This window comes from Centrocercus urophasianus, unplaced genomic scaffold, assembly GCF_019232065.1.
Source record: "Centrocercus urophasianus isolate 14NV4802_14NV808 unplaced genomic scaffold, USGS_Curo_1.0 seq_32, whole genome shotgun sequence".
Classification (NCBI taxonomy): domain Eukaryota; kingdom Metazoa; phylum Chordata; class Aves; order Galliformes; family Phasianidae; genus Centrocercus; species Centrocercus urophasianus.
Genome location: NW_024884889.1, coordinates 1,026,237 through 1,047,350, shown reverse-complemented (window position 1 = coordinate 1,047,350; position 21,114 = coordinate 1,026,237). Strand labels below are relative to the sequence as shown.

The window sequence follows — 21,114 nt, the reverse complement described above, 5'->3', positions numbered from 1 at the left end:
CTTTGCCACCTCACCAATAACTTTCCTCCTCCAGGTCATTGATAAGACAAGGGGTAACGGTTTTAAACCGGAAGGTTGTAAGTCACAGAGTAGGTTTAGGTTAGATGTAAAGAAGAAATTCTTCACAGGATGGTGAAGCACTGAAACAGGTTGCCCACAGAAGCTGTGGATGCCCCATCTGTGCAAGTGGCCAAGGCCAGGCTGGATGAGGCCTTGGAACATTTGGTCTAGTGGGAGTTATTGCTGACCATGGCATGGGGGATGGAACTAGATGGTGTTTAAGGTCCCTTCCAACCTAAACTATTTTACGAGCCTGTGATTTAAGACTATAATGGTACAGGTCCCAACAAAGACACCATACGGAATTTCACTATTGATCTTCCTGTTAAAAAATGAATGTGCACTTAAACCCAGTGATGGTCTATGTTGAGTTCAAATCTTTCAAATCATCTTTCAAGGCCTTCCTTCTTATGCCAGCAACAGCCTTACGTTGCTTGGGTTTCTGAAACACTTTGATAAGTTCTGTCAAGTCTTTTGGAAATCCAAGTTGACTGCATCAGTTAGATGGTTTTCATCTACATGTCAGTGACTTCTTCAAACAAGTCCAAGTTCTTTGTTAACTCTCATTAATTAGATCATATTTATTCAGGTAGATATTAATTCGATTGCTTATTACAATATCTACTTGTTCACCCAGAACAGATGTCTAATTTTATTTTGCTGGATGCCCCTGGAGCCTTTCTTCATGATTGACATCCCATTTGACACCTTCTGATTTTCACATAGAGAGGAACAACAAAGCGACAGGTTACGTGTTGCCATTGGATATTTCATCCCTGAGTTCTCCTACAACTCTTAATAAATTCTTCAAATCCTAGAGAGTCATCTCTTTTGTATTATTACTTTTTTCAGATACAATTCACGAATAATACTCTGTGGAGCTCCCTGAACGCCTGAAAAGGGCCCTGGTGAGAGAATTTCCCCAATTTATTCCACAGAGAACAAGGATACAAAGAGTTCAGGCTCTTTCCAGTGACTTTGTCCTCCCTGAGGGTTCATTTTATACCCTTTTTATATGCAGACTCACTTAAAATGTTTTTCCTCCCTGATGTGTGGGAAGAAGGATATTGAACTGCTCTGCCTAATTGTATCTTTAGTACTACACCTGCCAGTGTTTATGATCCTATAACTTTTCAACATTCAGGTATGTTTTCGTATTTCAGAATGACTCTTCTTTCTGAAAGCTTCTCATTGCTGATCAGCCATGATCTCTTCAGTTTACTCTCAGGAATGTCCAATAAATGATGCACACAAGCACTGTGCTTCCTGCTTGCTATTCTGCAGTCTTCATGACCACTCTACAGATGTCTTGGATGTCACTCCTTGTTTCTTCTTGGTAAGTTTTGTCATATTGAAATGAATACAACAATGGTGGATATTTTGGCCTCTACAGCTCTCCAAAAATATTGAACCCAAGACTGTTGCAGCCATTCTTGAAGAGAAGCCTTAAAGTTCAGCATACATATATACACATACCTACATGTGTATATGTATGTATTCATTACATGTAACAGTGCAAATTGAAATACATGACAAGTGTAGCTGGTAAAATAAGAAGCGACTACTGAAGACCTTCTGGTTCTTCCTTGATCTCGTTTCAGAGTTTGCCAGAAACATACACTAAAGATAACTAGTGTTCATTGCTTGCAGCTCTCAAACCCTTCCAAGCATTATTATTGTTGACAAAATATGGGCCGTGGAACAATGAAGTAACAAAGAAAAGATAGTGCCTATGATTCCTCATTTCACTCTGCTACCTCGACAGACATTTTCACCTTCCAGGGGAACTAGTAACTTTGCAGACTATTGAAAGTATTGCCTAAAATCCTGCTATTATAATTACAGTTGATTTTATGATAGTAGATGTGCTCAAGTGGGGTGTTTACATCCCCATTTTCTGTCCATATTTTGTCTGTACTTAACAAATACTTGTGTTGTAGCAATATAGCAGCACAATTTTCATGCAATAGATATTTTAAGTTGCTTCAGCCTGGTTTACATTTCTTATCTCAGCAAGATACTCTGATCAAGTAAGGCAATGCAGACAAAAAACCTGGTATTGCCATGAATTATGGGGAAATAGCCAACAGAAATCTAGCGCTTCTGACCAAGAATACCAAAGCACTCTCTTTGCATAAATACACAGTCTAGTAAAAACACCTCTAAATAGAAAATGGTAAAAGCATTTTTAACTTTTCCATGGCATAACATGGAAAAAAATCACACGCACAGCTTTTTGTTTTTTGCCCTCTTCTTTGTTCTGTGAGATGTACAGTCATTCCCTTCCCACTTCACCTATCTATACTTGCAGACTCACATTTCTTCTATCAATTTGTTACCCGTACAAAACTTAGAAAAAATAAGTGTTTTACTTTTGTGTGACTCGTTCACAGGAAGATAACCTGTTAGTGTGGTCACTGTGCATACTGATCTACACTGTCCTTGAGTCTCCACCATTTTTTCACAGTAACTGGCATATTGCTTCTAGCTCAGCACACTGACGGATCAGTGTTTAAGGATAGAGTTACTTGTACCACTAGCCAAGCAATTTGTATTTTCAAGACATGCCAATGATAGCATGTAGGAAGGTAGTATTCTTTCATTCCAGATTTTTTTTAATTTTAATTTACATGTCAAGAGTCTGTATCACTTTGTGACTATATAAACAGACCAGGAGAATATACAACTATACTTGGTTATTCTTTCGTGGCCCTTTAGCATCATTTTATAGCAATGGCACTGAGAACCCAAAACCTAGCTATACAGTTTCCCCGCTATTCTGTATTGTGACTGTCATCTCTCCCACACTGCCTGGTAGGGTAACTTAATTAGAATTTCACCTCCAAGACGCTGTAACAATAGAAGTTTCATACTTAACCAATATTTAAAATTCCCTTACAGTCATTGCTAATTTACTGACTCTTTGCTCTGCTGAATCAGCACCTCTGAAAGCAATGTCTCCCCTTAATCACTGAGAGAAAGCAGTGCCTCTGCAAGGGCAGATCCAGCGGAGAACAGCATTACAGCAGACTGACAGCAGCTGTATCACCTCCTGTGCAAGAGCTTAAAAATTAGCTAAAATCACTAACCTTTCACAAGGCTCAGTTCTCTGTTTAGCCACGCGTGACAATGAGTTCAGCGATCCCGCTTCAGCCTCCACAGAATCACTCGTGTAATTTGCCCTGACTGGCAGATTTTGCTGCGGAGAAAGAATAAACACGAATCAAAAAATTAAAGCGAGTTTTTGTCAGGTCGAATTATCGAACATCGATAAACTTCACTGTCAGAATCACGGAAAGCAAATTCAGATCTGAAAGTTCGAACCTTTGTGCAAATCCCACACGGGCAGAATCCAAAGTGGATCAGAAGGCAGAATCTGCTCAAGCACAATGCAAATGAGCACTCAGTGCCACTGTACTGTGAATGAGACGGCTGCACGCTTATGGACCTCTACTTCTAGAACTCTACTTCTCAGAACGCATGGTGTCTCCCCACCCACAGGAGGCGCTCCCAGTGCTGCTCATGTGGGTACAGCAGGCTGCTTTCCATCTCAATCACGCCCTGCATGTGGGGAAGGGTGAAGCTGCAGTCCTGCTTCACCTGTTGCCACAAATTCTGCTGTGCTGCACAGAATCAGAAAGCTAACAGCCTGTTTCTGGACAGTAAGGAAGGTCATGCTTCCATCTTTTCCATGAAGAAATGCTTCCTAGACCGTAAGGAAAATATCAATAAAAATCTGTTCATGCACACGTAATGGAAAAAACAGAAAAGAATAAGTATAAAGTGAGAGAAAAGAAAAAATGACAACACTTTGTCGAAATTCTCTTCGCCCTTGTTTTGGGTGACTGCTCTCAGATCCAAGGCTGAGCCTCCAATATGAAATCTATTATCATTCAACTCCTATTTTCCTTTGGCAAATACTAACCTTTGCATAGTTAGAGCTATTTGAAGGTAACCATACAATGATGCACCATCACTTCAAAGTGTGAACAGAACTAAAAAGAGATGACCTTTGCTTTTGTGGCCCAAATGAAGACACAAGCCTGATGAAGATGCTTCCTGTATTGTGCACACTTTCAAGAAAACATGCCCATGTACTTGTGCATAACACCTGCTACAAAGGGATGTAGATCCTAACTGGAGCCCTGTGCATGTAACATAAGCACTGTAAAACTTGCTTATACCTGTCACCGACTGCTCTTTCTAAACTAAAGAGCTTAAGAGTAGAAAAAGAGAAACATGGGAAGCTGATTAGTTTAACATAAACATTAACTTCAACCCTTTTTGTAAGATTGAATTGTCTTGCTGTTAAAAAAGCACATGCACAGCAGATATTAACCAAGATGAAGCCTGAAACACCCGCCACATCTGCAGCTCTTCAGGTTATATTTAGCACTCCACAGCTACGTTAGGAACCCTGCAAATAAAACTCTACCCAAGGCTCCCATCTTTGTGATTTCAGCATGAAAACCATTTCTGTTCCCTACAAATCAGAGGCAAAACCTTACCTGAAATCCTGCGAGGCTCGCAGCGTACATCAACCTGTTGCATACTGAATGTAACACGCAGCAAGTCCCTGCCTTGTGTAATGGCACTCTACATTCTAATCTCAGACACAGATACTCTGCACTAGGATATGTATTCAGTTGTAGAAGAAAAATTAATTGTTATTTTCCCTTCTATTAGATACGTCCCCCACATCCCAGGCTACGGATCCAGGCTGGCGTTAGTGTGCATTTTCCTCTCTGGTTCTTGGACAACCGTGTGTGCTTTTGAGCAAAATAGTGCCTCTGCTACCAGGGACAAAATGCCCTGCCATACCCCTGTGCTGTAACATAAAAACTGCCTTTCAGCCCACTTCTCATTTTCCTCAGTACCACATCTACAACTCTCATTTAATGACCAAACAATAGACAAAGCGAAATAAGGGCAGCAAATCCTAACTTCAACCTTCGGCTAAATCTGCCAGGCACATCAGACCCGATCCACTACAGGCTTATTTTAAAACTGGGTGGCTGAAAGGTGCCTCAGGATTTATTTAAGGAAAACAGATTGTCTCTGAGGCTGATGCCAAATAACTCATCGCCCGAGTTATCACTCTTCAATCAAAAAGTAGATGAAGAAATTACAAAAGTCATTTAGACAGCCATCACCGTGCAGTTACGCTGGGCTCTCATGTCAGTGATGAAACAGCCAGCTTCTCTGACAGAGGTGAGTTATTCCCCTTATCGCCAGCAGAGCTGCCAAAAGAATCATCAGGGCTACAGGCACGGAAAAGATGAGGCCTCTCCAAACTCAAGTGATAAAAACACAGTGTTTTAGTATTTTATTTTCGGCGTCATAATTTAAGTTTAAACAAATTACAATATTAAACACAGTTAGACAACAACGTGCTCACTATAAACTCAGACTTCAGTTTCTTTTCCAGGACAGTGTCCCCATCGCCCCAATCTCTCTCATAACTGAGCCCATGTCTTCTAGCCCTGACAAAGCCAGTACAAAATATTGGGTGTTTTATTATTACAAGTTGTACTTTGGTCACTTCGGAGGTAGATTTTCTTTTCCTCTCCAGTAATAGTAATGACTTAGTACAGGAAATTGGTCCATTTTTGTTGCACTTCAACATCTCTAGAAAGAAGCCACATGTGATAAGAGAGAGTACAATTGTTTGGAAATATAAATCTACCAAGACTTATTGTCTTTAAAATATCCTAAATAGAGCAAGAATATTCTAATTCTCTTGTTTAGTTTTGAAATCTTCTTTTAGAAACCTAGCAAGGTCTATTAGAAAGCAAGGTTTATGGTCCTGACTTCAATTTGAGCAGAATCTCAGTTAATAACGTTGCACACATAAACCCTCTTTTAACAGTCCATAATATTGAACTGAAGACAGGATTGCTCAAGAACTTTGTTATTTTTTCTCCCTAATAAACCAGCATTACAGACTTCCAGCAGGTGTCTTTAATAGACACTGTTATTAAAAAAGTATTGCATGAAATAAATTCAGACCATTTCTCCAGCATTATTCCTCCTCCCATCAAGAGGATTTCTCCTGCATCTTCACCTATTTATGCCTAAACAAAAACTCATCCTCACACATCATAAACTGCTGTCAGCATCCATACTTATTCCTTACACTTAAAAATCTGCCACTGCTTCCAGTTACAGTAAAATCCCCTTTCTTTTCCGCTTTTTTGTTTTCCTTTTACAGTTTTAAAAGCTGTAGCAGTGTGTTTTGGTATGAAAGGTTCTGTTCATGAAAAGTTTCTTTGGTTTCTTTTTTTTTTTTTTTTAAGTGTGGAAAAATCTCACTTTTCTAGTTTCAGTTTCAGGTATTTTTCTGTGCTTTAATAACTCAGTGACTTCAACAACTCAAGAATGGAAATTTTGTGTTAATTTCTTTCAACATATCAGCTAATATGTAATATGGGCATTGTTACTGTTTGGGAAATGTTACTAGAAGCAATTTCTTGGTGACAAATCACACCAAACAGGTGACATCTCTGGGTCAAACAGTCAGTAACACTGTATGCCCAAGCCAAGTACTCAAAGGCACCTTGCTTACTTATGCACATCCCATGAAATAGTGCTTGCTTCTCTAATGTAAAGATACAGTTGTTGGGATTTTTTTGTTTGCTTGTTGTAAAATCTCCAGCAATCAGGTTATTTATTCAGGTAAGTGCAGAGTTATGACCTACAGATTTTTCTTTGCCTGCCATCTGCAAGGCGGACCAGGCCTGTACATAAACTAGGAGATGTTTGAGTACTTTTGGGCTCCTGGGTCTTGACTGCATCTTTACTCCATGCTCAGGTCAGCCTCTTACTTCCACGGGCTTCTGTCCACAGAAACCTAATGCGTGGTCAGAAGGAACGGCAGCATGTTCTCGGACTGGTTAGGAGACAAGATCTAGGACAACCTTGAGAAGTGCCCAGGGATGCGACAGGCTTTGGAGAATTACTCCTCTGGAGTATTCTGCTGAAAGCTCCAAAGTTATTTTGTGTTTATAAGCAGTTATAAGATATGTGTTTCAACCAAGTAAACAAATAGAGTTTAGTCCATCAGCAGTACATCTTCCTAGATATTGTGCATCAGAGTGTACTCATTCCTAAATATTTAGGAGTGAAAGAAAGTGGGGAAAAGACATCACAGTATCTAGAGACTGCTGGGGCTCAATCTACCTCCTGGTCGCAGGCCCCTTAAACTCAGCTCAACTCCTAACTCCCCCTTGCCTCAGTAAGGGTCACTAAATGTATTAAAAGCAGGAAGACATGCAACAACTGTCAGCTAGAAATACCATGATACATAGTTTTATGTGTTTGCTTGATGGTAGAATACTTAAAGATGCTCATACAATAAGGACCCTTAAGAGATGGATTGTTGTGCAAATCTTTAAAGAAATGTTCACAATACCTTGAGCATCATAACTTCTTACAGCTGTTGAAAAAGAACAGTTTAAGGCAATCATGAGGGTCCGTAGGATGAAACTGGAGTAGCAGAGCCTTTTTTCAGAGGTACAGGTAATTCCTCACAAGCAACTCCTTAGCTTTGTAGCTGAACAGTCACCAGCTCAAGGTAATAACTACACAGCAGTCCTTGTTTTTAGTCAAGCTACCAGAACTTCAGGCTGCAGAAAAAAACAGCCGTTTTATGGTAATCATTACTTATGTTAAAATTTCAAGCTCTTCAAAAACTAGCAAGAAACCTTAAAGAATCTGAACGCCGTTTTCTTCAACCTCATAATTGGGCTTGGGGAAACCATCCATGAAAATTGATAATAAGCTATGGAAAAAAAGAAGATACCCCATACTCTCTCGATCAGATGAAAGCATAAAAATATCTCCATGGCAAGCTATGGCTGCTCTTCACAAGTTACAGCTACTCTCAGTATTATCGGGACCACCAAAGCATCCAATCCCCTCTTCTATCTTGTCTCTACCAGGCATCTTACACTGCAATGTGTCGGGAGAAATATGAACAAGTAAATCTTTGTAGATTCTTTTCCACTGGCATTTTCTACTGCCTTGTTGAATTATCTGATCTTTCTGCAACAGCCAAACAACACAAACACAGAAAACCGGTACAGAAAAATCCACACGGCTTACTGCACAAAACAGCAGCAAAGAACGTATGAATACAATCCTGGGAGCCACTCAGTGCTGCAGCTCTGCCCTGCCTCGTCACCTCCATATAGCTGCCTCACCACATACAACACTCTCCCAAAGTATGAGGTATGAAGAACAACAGGAATTCGTCGCAGAAATTGAGAACTGCTGATGTGATGACGCAGCACCTGAAATAATCAGACACTTGATGAAGTAAGAGCTTTCAGATGGGTGGCCCCAAGAAATGTCTACATCTGGGAAACAGGAAAGAAAAAAAAAAGATGACTGGTCTGAGTTCAGATGCAGCCTCAAATATGATCTGGCACAGCAGATTGTCTTGCCCACCTTTACATTTTTTCCTCTTTTATTCATTTGGCTGCTTCATCTGCTAAAGACATAAATCACAGCTGCCTGCAGGGGCAAAGTTTAGAAGGATGCAACCACAGGCCAGGGAGCTGATGACTGACTCTGACATCTGAGAATAGCTCTGAGTAAGCCACTGCTTTTCTATCAGGAGTGGGATCTGTTTTTTCCCCTCTAGGTACACACATTTCATAGCAACACGTTCTGTTGCTATTTAGGATTCACTGGCCACTTCCATTACAAATGTTCTTTCCCTGAGATTTATAACCAAAGGTTTTGTTACAAAGCCCAACGCCAGACAAAACTTGCCTCACTTGGGGTTTTGTTGCAAAGCCAGGACTAGAGCCAGCTTCACACAAATTTTTGCATTTCTTTTGGTGAGCCTGAAACAGTTGCATCCTGAGACAACCAGATGTTAGAACAATACATACCTTAGGGTCTGGAGTCAGCAAACACTTCTTCACTCGCAGTTAAAAACAAGGAATCCTTTGCCTTCAAAGCAGAATCAATGTTGAATGGAGGGCTAAATCCGGTGATAGAAACCAACGAAAACGCTTGCGTGAACCCCGGCAAGAATCAGAATAGCTGCATTTTGAGCAGCTTTATTTATAACGCTATAATTTTAAATGGCAACGCCAAAAATAGTCATTGCAATATGTCAGTTCAACCTAACTTTTTTTTTTTTTTCCAAGAGAAGTAAATCACTCCAAACTTTTTTTTTCTTTTTTTGTAGAGTAGTAAAAGAAATAATAAATAAAAAGTTTTCCAGCTAGTTTTAAAGGGTTTTGTGTTATACATCTACCAAGGGACTTTCACAAGTAGGTAACGATCCAACAAGGCAGCCGGCCGAGTAGAAGATTATTAGGCTCTCGCCCTCCCCTTCGCTCTGTGCCACTGCTTTTACTCTCTCCACCTCCATCGTATCCATAAAAGCAGTGGGTCTGCAGCCAAGCGCTGCACGCTCCCCACAGCCAGCAACTTCCTCTGAAGCTGCAGCGCGTAATTACAACCAGCTGTGCGGACACCGCCAAGGAGGCTCCCAAACTCCTGCAGGAAAAGCACAGAGGGAGCAGCGATCCCCCCTTTCCTGCAGCTGCAGATGCTAAAAAGATAGCACGCTTCAGCCTCCGTCCCTCTTCTCTCCTCCACTAAATCCATGTGTTTGAGGGAAGAAAGCCTCCTTGCGGCCCCTGCCGCTCCCTCGGTGTGACCTGCTGGAGGCCGCCAGCACTGCTGCTTCTTCCCCAGGGACAGGGCTGTGAGCCACACCGTGAGGCTGTGTGACCTGTACAGCCAACAACCCCACGTTTTTAGGCTCTTCCTGTGCTGCTTGTTAGCTCTTGGGAGTTTCATCTGCAGTGCAGTTATCTTTTGAAAGACTGAAATCCTTGCTGCCAGCCCTCAAAGAACCCAGTAAGCCTAAAGGCCTTCAGGGCTCTTGGACATGGGATATATACAACAGTGCAACCACCAGATTAATGCCCTGCACTTGCACAGCACCAAGATCACAGCACACAGATGAATACTCTTAATACCAAATTAGACTAGAACCTAATTTATAACTAGAGAAAGCAATATCAGATGCATTGAACACTTTGCTCAAAACAACAGAAAAATCTATGAAAGAGTTGGGGACAAACAAGTCCTGCATTCTAATGCTTACATCATGTTGGGATTGCACAATGATAGCCTTCCTCTCTATGATAACCAAAACTGCAGCCTCAGACTTGCTAGGCAGGTAGTGAGAGCTAAGTGAAAGAATTGTGCACCACATGAAATCACCTGCCATTCCCTCCTACAGGATGCAGAGCTGAGCTTTGAGGAGGCCCTCATAAGTGTCACTATTCACAACCAGTAAATTCTACAGAAGCGGAATACAGAGGGCTCCCTAAAGCCATGGCATATACAGAATCATAGAATCACAGAATGGCCCGGGTTGAAAAGAACAAGATGATCATCCAGTTTCAACCCCCTGCTGTGTGCAGGGTCACCAGCCACCAGATCAGGCTGCCCAGAGCCACATCCAGCCTGGCCTTCACAGCTTCCAGGGATGGGGCATCCCCAACCTCCTTGGGCGACCTGTTCCAGTGCGTCACCACCCTCTGTGTGAAAAACTTCATCCTAATATCTAACCTAAACCTCCCCTGTCTCAGTTTAAAACCATTCCCCCTTGTCCTATCACTATGCACCCTCATAAGCAGCCATTCCCCACCTGTTTATATGCTTCCCTTACAAGGCCACAATGAGGTCTCCCCGTAGCATTCTCCAATATGATCAGGGCTTTTGGGTAGCACGTTGGATCAGTCACATCCAGGCACTGTGTTTAACAGCAGTACATGAAAAGCAGCCTAAGTGATGCCCAAGTGATTTAGGAGCACAGTACATTCTCAGAATGGATTTCATACTGTGGAAACATAAAAACTAGGCAAGAATATTTTTCTTTTCCTCCAGGGTAGAGTAGCAAAGCCAGAACAGTACATGATATCATCACGCCAAAGACACTATGTTTTTTTTGTGCCACGGTAAAGTTATGTAGCTGTATGGGAATCCTATCAGGTTACCTGTTTGTGCTTTCACCGTAGGTGTAAGCATGTCTCAAACACTCCAGCTTTCATGCTGTACTTTTGTACTTTTCCAACAGTAGGTACACAATGCACGCATTGCTATTTCTTTGCTTATTACTGCAACAACAAGGTGGTGTTAAGAGCTCTGCATCGTCCCAGCTTCTCAAACCATAGCTTAGCATATTAGCTTTGGCACTAAGACAGGCTTAGGAAATTGCCCTCCTCTGTTTGTCTTGCCTGCTCTGTTTTCTAGGTTAAAAAAGTGTGTTTATCTTGATTCCTTTCAGTAATGTCATTCCAGCTGATCCAATTAACACTGGCCAAAGAGGGAAGCAAAGGGTTGTAAATTGTGGCAAAAAGGGAATGAATGAGAAGAGATGAGCAGATGGAAAGAAAAAGGAGTGGTAAACATTAAACTGTCTTTGCTGTTGGAGAGCGTACAAGGGAAAAATGTTCTCAAAGAGTTCAGTTACTGGTAAATCAACTTTCCTCCTTCAAATACTTATCTCTATTACACATATTCCAGCTCACATGATTTCAAAGTGGCAGCCAGAACCTTGGAACTGTACGTCAGGGCCCTAAGCAAAAAGCACGGCCTGAAAGGACTCATTTACCAAATATAATATATGCACCTCAATTCTCCACACTGGTTTAACACATGGTAGAAGAGCAGGTGGCTGCCTGGAGCAGAACAGAGATGCTCTAAAGGGCAGCCAATAGTGCTGCTCAGTCTCCAGCAGTGCAAACTCCACTGTAAGTAATGACGGCTGTTTTGTTGAGTGCTGTGATACAGCCCAAGACCCCGTTAAAATGTGTGGGGTCAGAAACTGGTGTGACCTTTAAGCAGTGGAAATCAGTCATTTTTCAGCCAGGGAGACAGAACTCTTCTCATATCACACGTGCATGGTACATTTCTGGGGGACCCGTGTCACTGCACCTAAGCTTCAGTGTTTGAAACGTGCAGCAAAAGGATTAAGAAGTTTGGGAATGACAACAAGCTGATAATCAAGACAGCCTTGTGTCTTCCAGAAACCTCATGAAACATTCCCCCATATAGACTCTGCAGTAATAAAAGCAAGGATGGCTTTCTCCAGAGGGAATTCTGTCAAACCAGGAAATTAGTGTCAAATATACACCCAGGTTATGAGACAAAAGTTAAATATCTACAAGAGATAAGCCGAACCGAGGTCTTACTTATATTCACTTTTTGGCTAAGAAGTGTGAAAGCTACTGACATGCCTTGCCGAGGGCAGAACGGTCAACTGTGGAGATGCTTGTTTGTTCCATGCCAAGAGAAGCACAGGTCAAACCCCAACAGCTGAGACAGAGAGAAGGGAGAACACTACTTAGCTACAGCTACCATACAACTTAGGTCAAAGACCCTCAGGTCTCATTTAACAAAGTACAAAAGAAAAGCACTAACAGACTGGAAGGGGACGGAGGATTGTAGGAAAACAGTTCACTGAAAAAGGTGTGAAAAACAATCAAGTGGGCTTTGAAAGAGCTGAAGTCCAGCTTAGGCTACAAAAGTACAATTCTGAGTTAAATAAACAGGGAGAGGGAAAAAGAACAGAGCAAAGAGAAATGTACAGCACAGCAGAGCACAAGGACAGGCACACGTACATTCCACAGCAACAAGAAGTAAAATACAAACCTAAGCACCTGAGGTATGTAAAGGTACAGGCAAGGAAGCATAATCCAGAGAGAACAGGAGAAAAAAGTGCTGTGCCCAGAACAAGAGACTAATTACTGCCATGAAGGCTGATGCAGTTTACGAAGAGCACAGGGTATTAAGGGGAAAGCTCACACATGGACAATGCCACTTGGGCAGCAGCTTTTGCACTGTGTCCATGAAAAGTCAGCAAATGGTGAAGCAGCAGGAGAGGATGTCTGGGCATAAACATATACAGCAGGACTGTCTGCCTCTTTGTTTTGCACTGCCTCATTAAGCTCAAGGAGGGAAGGTTTAGACTGGATGTCAGGGGGAAGTTCCTCACAGAGCAGTGAGGTGCTGGAACAGGCTGCCTGGAGAGGCGGTGGATGCTCCATCCCTGCAGGTGTTCAGTTCAGATGGGCCCTGAGCAGCCTGCTCTAGTACAGATCTGGAGGTTGGTGGCCCTGCCTGTAGCAGGGGTTGGAACTTGATGATCCTTGGGGTCCCTTCCATCCCAGGTCATTCAATGATTCTATGATGGAAATTCCAAAACTTTCCTGAGCTGCCTGTTTCAACGTTCAGCTTCACAACGAAAAAGCCTTCTTAAAAAAAAAAAGCATTTAAATGTAATTTCTTGTATTGCAATTTGAGTCCACTGCCTTTCATGAAAGCAGTAAAATCTTTTTGCGTTTTTTTTTCCTCTCCATATCTGATACGAACTAGGGAGTTTCTTATTTTTAGCAAAGGAACAAAAGGTAAATTTCTATCAAGATTTACACATGTACCAGCAAGTCTCTCCAGACAGTCTAGCAACAATTGTCAATGGTGTTGTCAGAATTTGGAAAACTAACAGGTATCTTATTTCAACAAATGCAATTTGATTGCTAAATTCAACCTTCATGAAAGGGAAATTCAATTGTAGGCTTGGGGCCTCTTACCCTTTCCACCAAAAACCTGATAATTAAAAGCTGGTAAAGGCTGATGGGAGTGATAAAAATCTTGAAAGAACTTAGCAGCCTTCAGAACTCCCTCATCTCTTGTATCTCTACTCCCCTTTCCTGCAAATTTATCCCTATGGTGATTATGACGAAGATTTCCACTTGAAAGAATGATTTTTTTGCTTCCTTCAAACTCTACAGAACTGCTCAACATACAGCCACTGAGAATTTGGTCTTGGCTAACTATTTTCCTCTGCTAGTTTTTGCTCTCTGCAAAGTGAAACAGTTATCACAGATTTGGTGTAGCGGAGTAGGAAAGTTTTTTTTACACTCTTTTTGTATCGTGAGCCATTAGTAACTTCCCCTGAAATCTGAATGTATGATGCAGGAGACAGTTTCTGGCTAAACTGGCAGGCCTGGTACTTAGAGATCATCTTTTACTTCTATCTGTTCATCCTCAGAAAATAATAGCCGTAGTTGCCCAATGACAGCATTTTTATCATTTTCTTCCAGAGAAAAACTGAAATTTCAGTTTTTCATGAATTATGAAGAAGTCACCGTCATAAGAAGACATCCTGAAGAAAACTAACATAAGGCAGAAGTGCAACGCGTATAGAAAAAAATCCTTACTAGCCCATAGGCTAAAGTAGAGGTGCCAGAAGGCTGTACAGACAGACTAAGCATGGAGAGCTGTTCTGATTAAGGGACAAAGAACACAGCTTGTTAGGGATGTCAATATCAAAGAGTGACTGGAATTACTTAGAATGGTTCAAGGTAATAAATCTTCAGCAAATGAAATGTACTTAAGAAAGGAGAAATTTAGGTCAAATCTCAGGAAAAGATTTCTAATAGTGAAGAGCAGAAGGTTACGGAATATTTGCCTGAAGGAAGACACACAAGGCACATCCCTGGGGACATTTAAAATCACACTGGAAAAAGCTCTAAAGTATTTGGTACACAATAATCTTACACCAGGAAGGAGAAGGGCTGGATGATCTAATTGGGCTTTTCCATCTCTGCTTGCAGTGACTCAGTGGTAATTCCGCTGGCCGGCTCCAGTTTCAAACAGAAAAAAATCCAGCAGCAACTCTAAGCATCTCCTGCTGAATGCAAATGCCACAGAATAACTCACCCCGGGACAGAATGCAAATGTTCTTCAGAAATGAAAACAGATCCCATGCTTTAAGTTCTCTTTACGTGAACATGTCTAGCTTATAAAGAGAATTAAAGATACATATACATAAAAGAACAATCCTTGTGTAGGCATTTCTGTCAAGGATCAGATGTGCTCAACGCGGCTGTGCACATCAAAAAATGGGAAATACCGAATGGAAATTGCACAGATTCTGTTCAATTCAGGTCGATTCTGTAGGTACGTTACAATGTTGCTCAGCATGGAGAAGAGCCACAGAATTGGGCTCTGTGAACTTTCAAAGGCAGGCTTACCCCTTTCTTGCTTTTTGCTTTTTTTTCTAGCTGAAGCCGAGGGGATAAAGGAAAAAAAAAAAAAAAAAGAGATGGTGTATTTTACACAGGCAGATACCTGAAAATCTTATTCTTTTCACTTGAAACAGCTGCTACCTGGTGCTGCTCTCAGTCGGGCCATGAAGCTGCAGCTGTGCGCGCAGCCCGGCTCCAGAAGCAGCAAACTCCCCACCGCCTGCTGCAGGCCCGCCGCCTGGCGGCACGGCCAGGCCTGAACCCACATTCAAGGCCTTCCCAAAATGTTACTGAGCCAATATTTACCAAGCCTGCCCAACTACCTCCTTGTTTATGCCCTTCCGAAACGCAACAATGGCCCGTATTCACTGGGACGTCAGGACACCCTGCGTGGCACTGGGATTATTTACACGTACCTTGCGCGCCCTGAGTGCAGCTGCATGTAAATGTCTGAGAACACAGTCCTAAGAAAGTCATTTGAAAAATCATTTCCTCTTCACATAGCAGCTGCTGAGGTAATTAAGTCACTAATTCTTGGCAAGTCCCCCAGCTCCCAAGGGCCGCTTGCACGTGGCAGCATTTGTGGATGCACACAATCCCCAATTCCACACTAGCTCCATGCAGCCTTCCAGTATTGAAAGGGAGTTTATAAACATGAGGGAAATCAACTTGGCACAAGAGTAGATAGTGACAGGACAAGGGGGAATGGTTTTAAACTAAAGGAGGGAAAATTTAGATTGGATATCAGGTAGAAGTTTCTCACTGAGAGCAGTGAGGTGCTGGAACAGGATGCCCAGAGAGACTGTGGGTGCCCCATCCCTGGAGATGCTCCAGACCAGGTTGGATGGAGCCCTGGGCAGCCCGGTCTTGTACATGAGTGTCTGGCAGCCCTGCCTGTGGCAAGGGGGTTGGAACTTAATGATTTTTGAGGTCCCTTCCAAGCCAAGCCATTTCATGATTCTATGATTAAGTCAACACCCATTGCTAACAACACTCATCTCCCCAGAAATATTATGCAGGCATACATCAGAACTGCTGCTATATAACACTGCTTACACACCTCCTTAAGACAGGCCTTCAACTCTCATCAAGTTGCAGAACTGCCAGTAAATATCACGCAAAATACAAGGCTACTGATACCAGAACTAGGAACAGGCTCAAGTTTCTGTTGTCCCACGTGTGGTCACAAAAGGCAATCGTGTCCAATTAATGAAAGATGAAGACATCTCCATGCGCGAGTGTGTAACGATGCAAACACTTAAAAGGATGCCCACGTGTTAAGAACTAAGACTAGGATTTTAGCCAAAAGACCCATGCGTAAGTCCTGATTCATCTGGATTTCTTTTAGAAATGCCTTTTGTGCTTACTACGCTACAAACATTTAGATTCAATCAAGTCAGAGAGAACCAATGAAGCCACATCATAGCTAACAAACCAGCAGGGCCTCTGATCCAGTAGTCTGCTACTTCATAATTTAGGGAAGTTAACCCTTTCTTTCCATCTACCAGCCATACTTTCAATACTATTATAAATGATACTACTTACAGTATGCTAGGATACTTCACTTACCAGATACAAGCTTTTTTTTTAATAACACATTAATACAGCCATAAAGGATCTAACAGAAAGTCAGTTCAGCCCATTCTAACTCCAACAGCAGCCAATGGAGGTAGCAGAGAGGGAGTACCACTGTATTCTTGCCATGTTCATAAACTGTGGCTCACAGATTTCCCTGAATTGAGGTTAAAGGCTTAATAGTCCTCAGTCTTTCACCCTTTAAAAACGTGCCCAGGCACTAACCTGCCTGCCATACTTCCTGAAGAACACAGCATGCTAAAGTAAGTCATGCATAGTTTCACGCCAAGTTTTCGAGATCAGCTGTGATGCAGAACAGATGAACTTTTGAAGAATAATTAGATAAGCTACTTAATTAATTGAGTGAGTTTAGATTCATTAGAAAAACTACTGAGGTCGTTTAAAGCCAAGTAAAGAATTCTGCAATAGCAGCAGGTATGCAAAGTGTCAACACTAGAATTAGAAGGAAAGGTGAAAGAAAACATCTCACGATAACAGAAAAATCCATTTAAAATTGGTAAATTATGATTAATTATGGTAAGCTACAGAAAGGCAAATGACCTTGGACAGAAACTAGCTAAAAATGTTGCAAAATCATCTCCAATTTCTGAGAGAGCTGGAGACATCCAATGTAAACACAACCACTGTCACTTCTGCCCCTCATCCCAAGACTAATTCTACTTAGACAACAAGGAAGTTTCAAGGAGACGTGGTTCTGCAATACCCTCAACTACACTGGAAAAAAAAGAGCTATGGATCCTTTTTAACGCATCAAGGTGTAGTAGCATGCACTGATAGGAACATATTTGTAAAATGAAAGATCTGGCACAGCAGAATGCTAGCTCTCATGGATCCCATGGACCAAACACTCATAAGTGTTTGGAGTTCATTAAAGTGGGGTCACAGTGCACAGCTGATGACATTTCTCCACAAAGAGCTGAGTTGTACCCTCAGAATGAACCACGATACGAACCAAAGCTGAGCAAGTGGGAGTGATCATTGCATTCGTGGTCTGAAGAACACAAATATAAATGCAACCCCCCATTTAAGATTATCATAGAAGTTGTATGTCTACATTTTATGCAAATAGCGAGAAATGAATTGTAAGGTAAAAATGGTAAACGAGATAGAATATGAGAAAATAAAGGCAAAAGGCACTCAAGTTTTCAGAGAACTCATCCAAGGTTGGGTTAGACAGCTTTTGAGAAAACTAAAGGGAAGTAAACACATGACAAATAAGAATTAGACAGTAACTTTCTCAGAGAACACCAACTGTTTTGCAGAGCGTTATGTTACAAATGCTGTAGGATGAATTCTGTTTCAACTTGTATCAACACCTATACACACAAAGGTTACAACTTAGCTGGCAACATGTCAGTCCTACGCAGGTAATTCTGTCCGGAGAGGCTGGCTCATGCAATTGCTGCTTTTACCTGCTTTGAGCACAGAATATTCTCTTGTTGACTGAAGAATTATTTAGATCTTACATTTTTGTTGAATCTACGTTTGTTTGATTTTTAGATTATAAGCTAAAGGATAAAGGAGCACAGGGCTCCAGCCAGCCACCTCAGTCCCTAGAACTCGTGAGGTTTGACTATTTGGGGCTGAGTGCCAGCGGCTTCCATGAACAAATGCTTTTGAACTGAGAGATACATCCTAGTTTTATTATCCAATTAACTCAGCTCTATGACTATATTTGACTGCCTGCAAACAGCACTGCGCTGTCATGGTGCAGGGCTCCGAACCGTTAACACTAAAAATGAACAGAGGATATCAGTTATTTGATTTGTGTGATCTGTAACCTAAGTAGTTTAGAGAATGGACCATATGGAGAAGTTCAACAGCTGCCTGTGCAACATACTGAAAATAGGAGTCACTATATTATAGCATGGCTTCAAGTAAATCTCTACAATTACTTTCCTTATACGCCCAGAAGGATTCCCTCTTCAGAAAGGAAGAGTGTGATCACAGGTAGTTCTGGGGCAAGAAGGAACAGCAAAGATGACAAAAAAAAAAAAAAAAAAAAAAGAATCTTTTAGGCTAGTTGAAAGTATCTTTCCATTAAAAAAAAAAACCCGCCTCCTTGGTAAGCAGCTTCAATGCAGGACAACGACATCAAAGGGAAAGAAAAGACTGACGTGTCCTAAAAGGTGACGGTCAGCTCAGATACGTAAGTTTAAGGGCATGGTGTGAGGAGGAGCAGTAATGAAAAGAGCAGACTTCAGTGAGTCTGTGGGCAAGAATATGTGTGATTTAAGTTAATAACAAGTGAGAGTAAAGGGAAGAAATTACACGTGAAGCAGATTTGAAATACACAATTGGCAGGGACAAGTACTGAGCTTGTAAACAAACAAACATATAAAAGAAAAGAGAGATACAGAACGTTATCATCCTCCATGTCAAAAAATCTTGAGTTGATAAACCAGAACTTTGAAATAATCAAAGAAGTTGATAAAAAGAAGTTGTCATCCTTGACACAGCATTGCTTTAATTGCTGAAGGTCAGTCCAATTGTGAAATACAAAGTATTAGCTCATACTCCGTAACGATCATGCAAGAATTTATGAAGATGTTTTGGAAAGGAGATGTTCCATCTGGTTTTGACTTTCTGCCCTGATGAAGGAGTCAGGTGGCCAGGGAATCGACACCGCATGGGAAGTTCTTTATATAATAAATTGTTAACATGGGTTTCAGCTATTTGTGAAGAATGGAAAGTCCACGGAGCGTTGGACTTCACCCAAGAATATTACAGACTGTCTTTAAAGTGAACAGATACGTAGATGGGAAAGAAGTTAGGAAGAACAGCCAAACTTTATCGACTGAAGCTTTTAGCAATCCTGGGATAAATCCAGGCGAGATCTCACTCTCCAAGCTTATACCAGGCTGCACTTAAGGGGTGGTGCTAGGAGAACAACATCGAGATTACTCAAATTCAGAATAAAGCAGAGGAGGCTGGTTTACTGAAATTTTGTGAAGGACCAAAGGGCAATAAAGAGCTTCATAAGGCCACCGTCAGAGCAACAGGATGACACAAGCTGGATATCTATCTCTACTTGCAGACAGATTTCTCTGCAATAAACGTCACAACAAACAAAGCTGTGATTCTCCAAATGTATTAGGATCATATTATAAACAAACACAGGAAACAAAACAGAACAACAGTCTCCTATTTCAGAAATCCTAGCCTGACTTTTAACCAGACCTGTACTCTAACAAGCTGTCTCCCTTGCCTTTCACAGATAACACACACTTCATTGGTTTTCTCACTTGCAGCTTCTGAAATCCAGTCACTCACATCTGTCACTCAGTGCCTTAGACTTGACATCAAAGTCAGAAACAGACAAATCTCTTATCTCCTGAGCTGGTTTCTCCACAGGTCTTTGCTTGAGGACCATGAGTAACAGCTCCTATTATTGCAGTCCTCTTGCTGCTCAAAGGAACCCGTTCCATAAGGCAGAAGAAGATGTGGTTTGGCATGCTCAATGATTTATCTGTGTCTGGCTGGGATTTCAGACACACTCCGTGGCTAGGTCCCAGAATGTCACTTCTGAGGATGACTTAACCCATGAATACAGATAGAATTAAACAATTTATCAGCTGACTTGCAGAACACATATACCACATATACATATACCTACACCATATACCTGTTTATCAGAACATTCTCAGGAACCAAACCTGAATGGATTTCCATTTTGTTCAAGTACCTCCGAAGTTTTTTTTCCCCTTCGCTCCCAGCTCTCTTTCAACAGCTCAGGAGAGGGTGTTTCTCATTTGCCCATGCTGTGGAGAGGCTAGGCTGGAACACGAACATTTTGTTCTGATTCATTACTAGAAACGAAGTTTGCAAATTACACACTATTTTAGCACCAAGGAAGCTTTTAACTGCACTAGAGACCGATTCCAATCTCCATGCTCTTCCTTTCAGGGGACTAGGATATTTCCATTCCTACGAAGCAGGGAGGAAATACGACAACCACACATTTATCAGCAACTACGTTTCACTTCACAGCCACTTCCCTGCTCTTCACAAGAAGATAACAAAGCACTCCCAATGCTTTCTACAGACACCGTAAGCACGATTTTGCTTATGCCCTGAGTTAAGCACAGCAGCTATATCACAGTTCTAGTTTTCCAAGCCATGTGACAGCGAGTTTTGAGAATTCCTGCATCCACAGAACACACCACAGTGGTACACTTTATCTCCTGCCTAAAAAATTTCCTTCACACAGCTACCACTGGAAATATACTGCTGTAAACTTCAGAGAGTGCAATTAATTTCTCCACTGAGAGTTTAGACCTCGAGCAACATCACTTGCGTCCAATGTCAGCCTGAAAGCTGTAGGAATGGAGTCCAAGATCAAAAGGACTCTGAAACATATGTGAGCTGAAGGAGCCACAAACTCAGTACTTTTCAG

General features: G+C 41.6%; 1 long non-coding RNA gene across 1 annotated transcript in view; it reads right to left on the bottom strand.

The window, feature by feature from the left end:
* Positions 1-21,114, bottom strand: part of LOC122166144 — a 42,134-nt gene that overhangs the window by 2,457 nt on the left and 18,563 nt on the right. Inside the window, exon 3 of the long non-coding RNA XR_006170683.1 lies at positions 3,150-3,259. This is a non-coding gene — a long non-coding RNA (uncharacterized LOC122166144). The remainder of the gene's footprint in view (positions 1-3,149; positions 3,260-21,114) is intronic.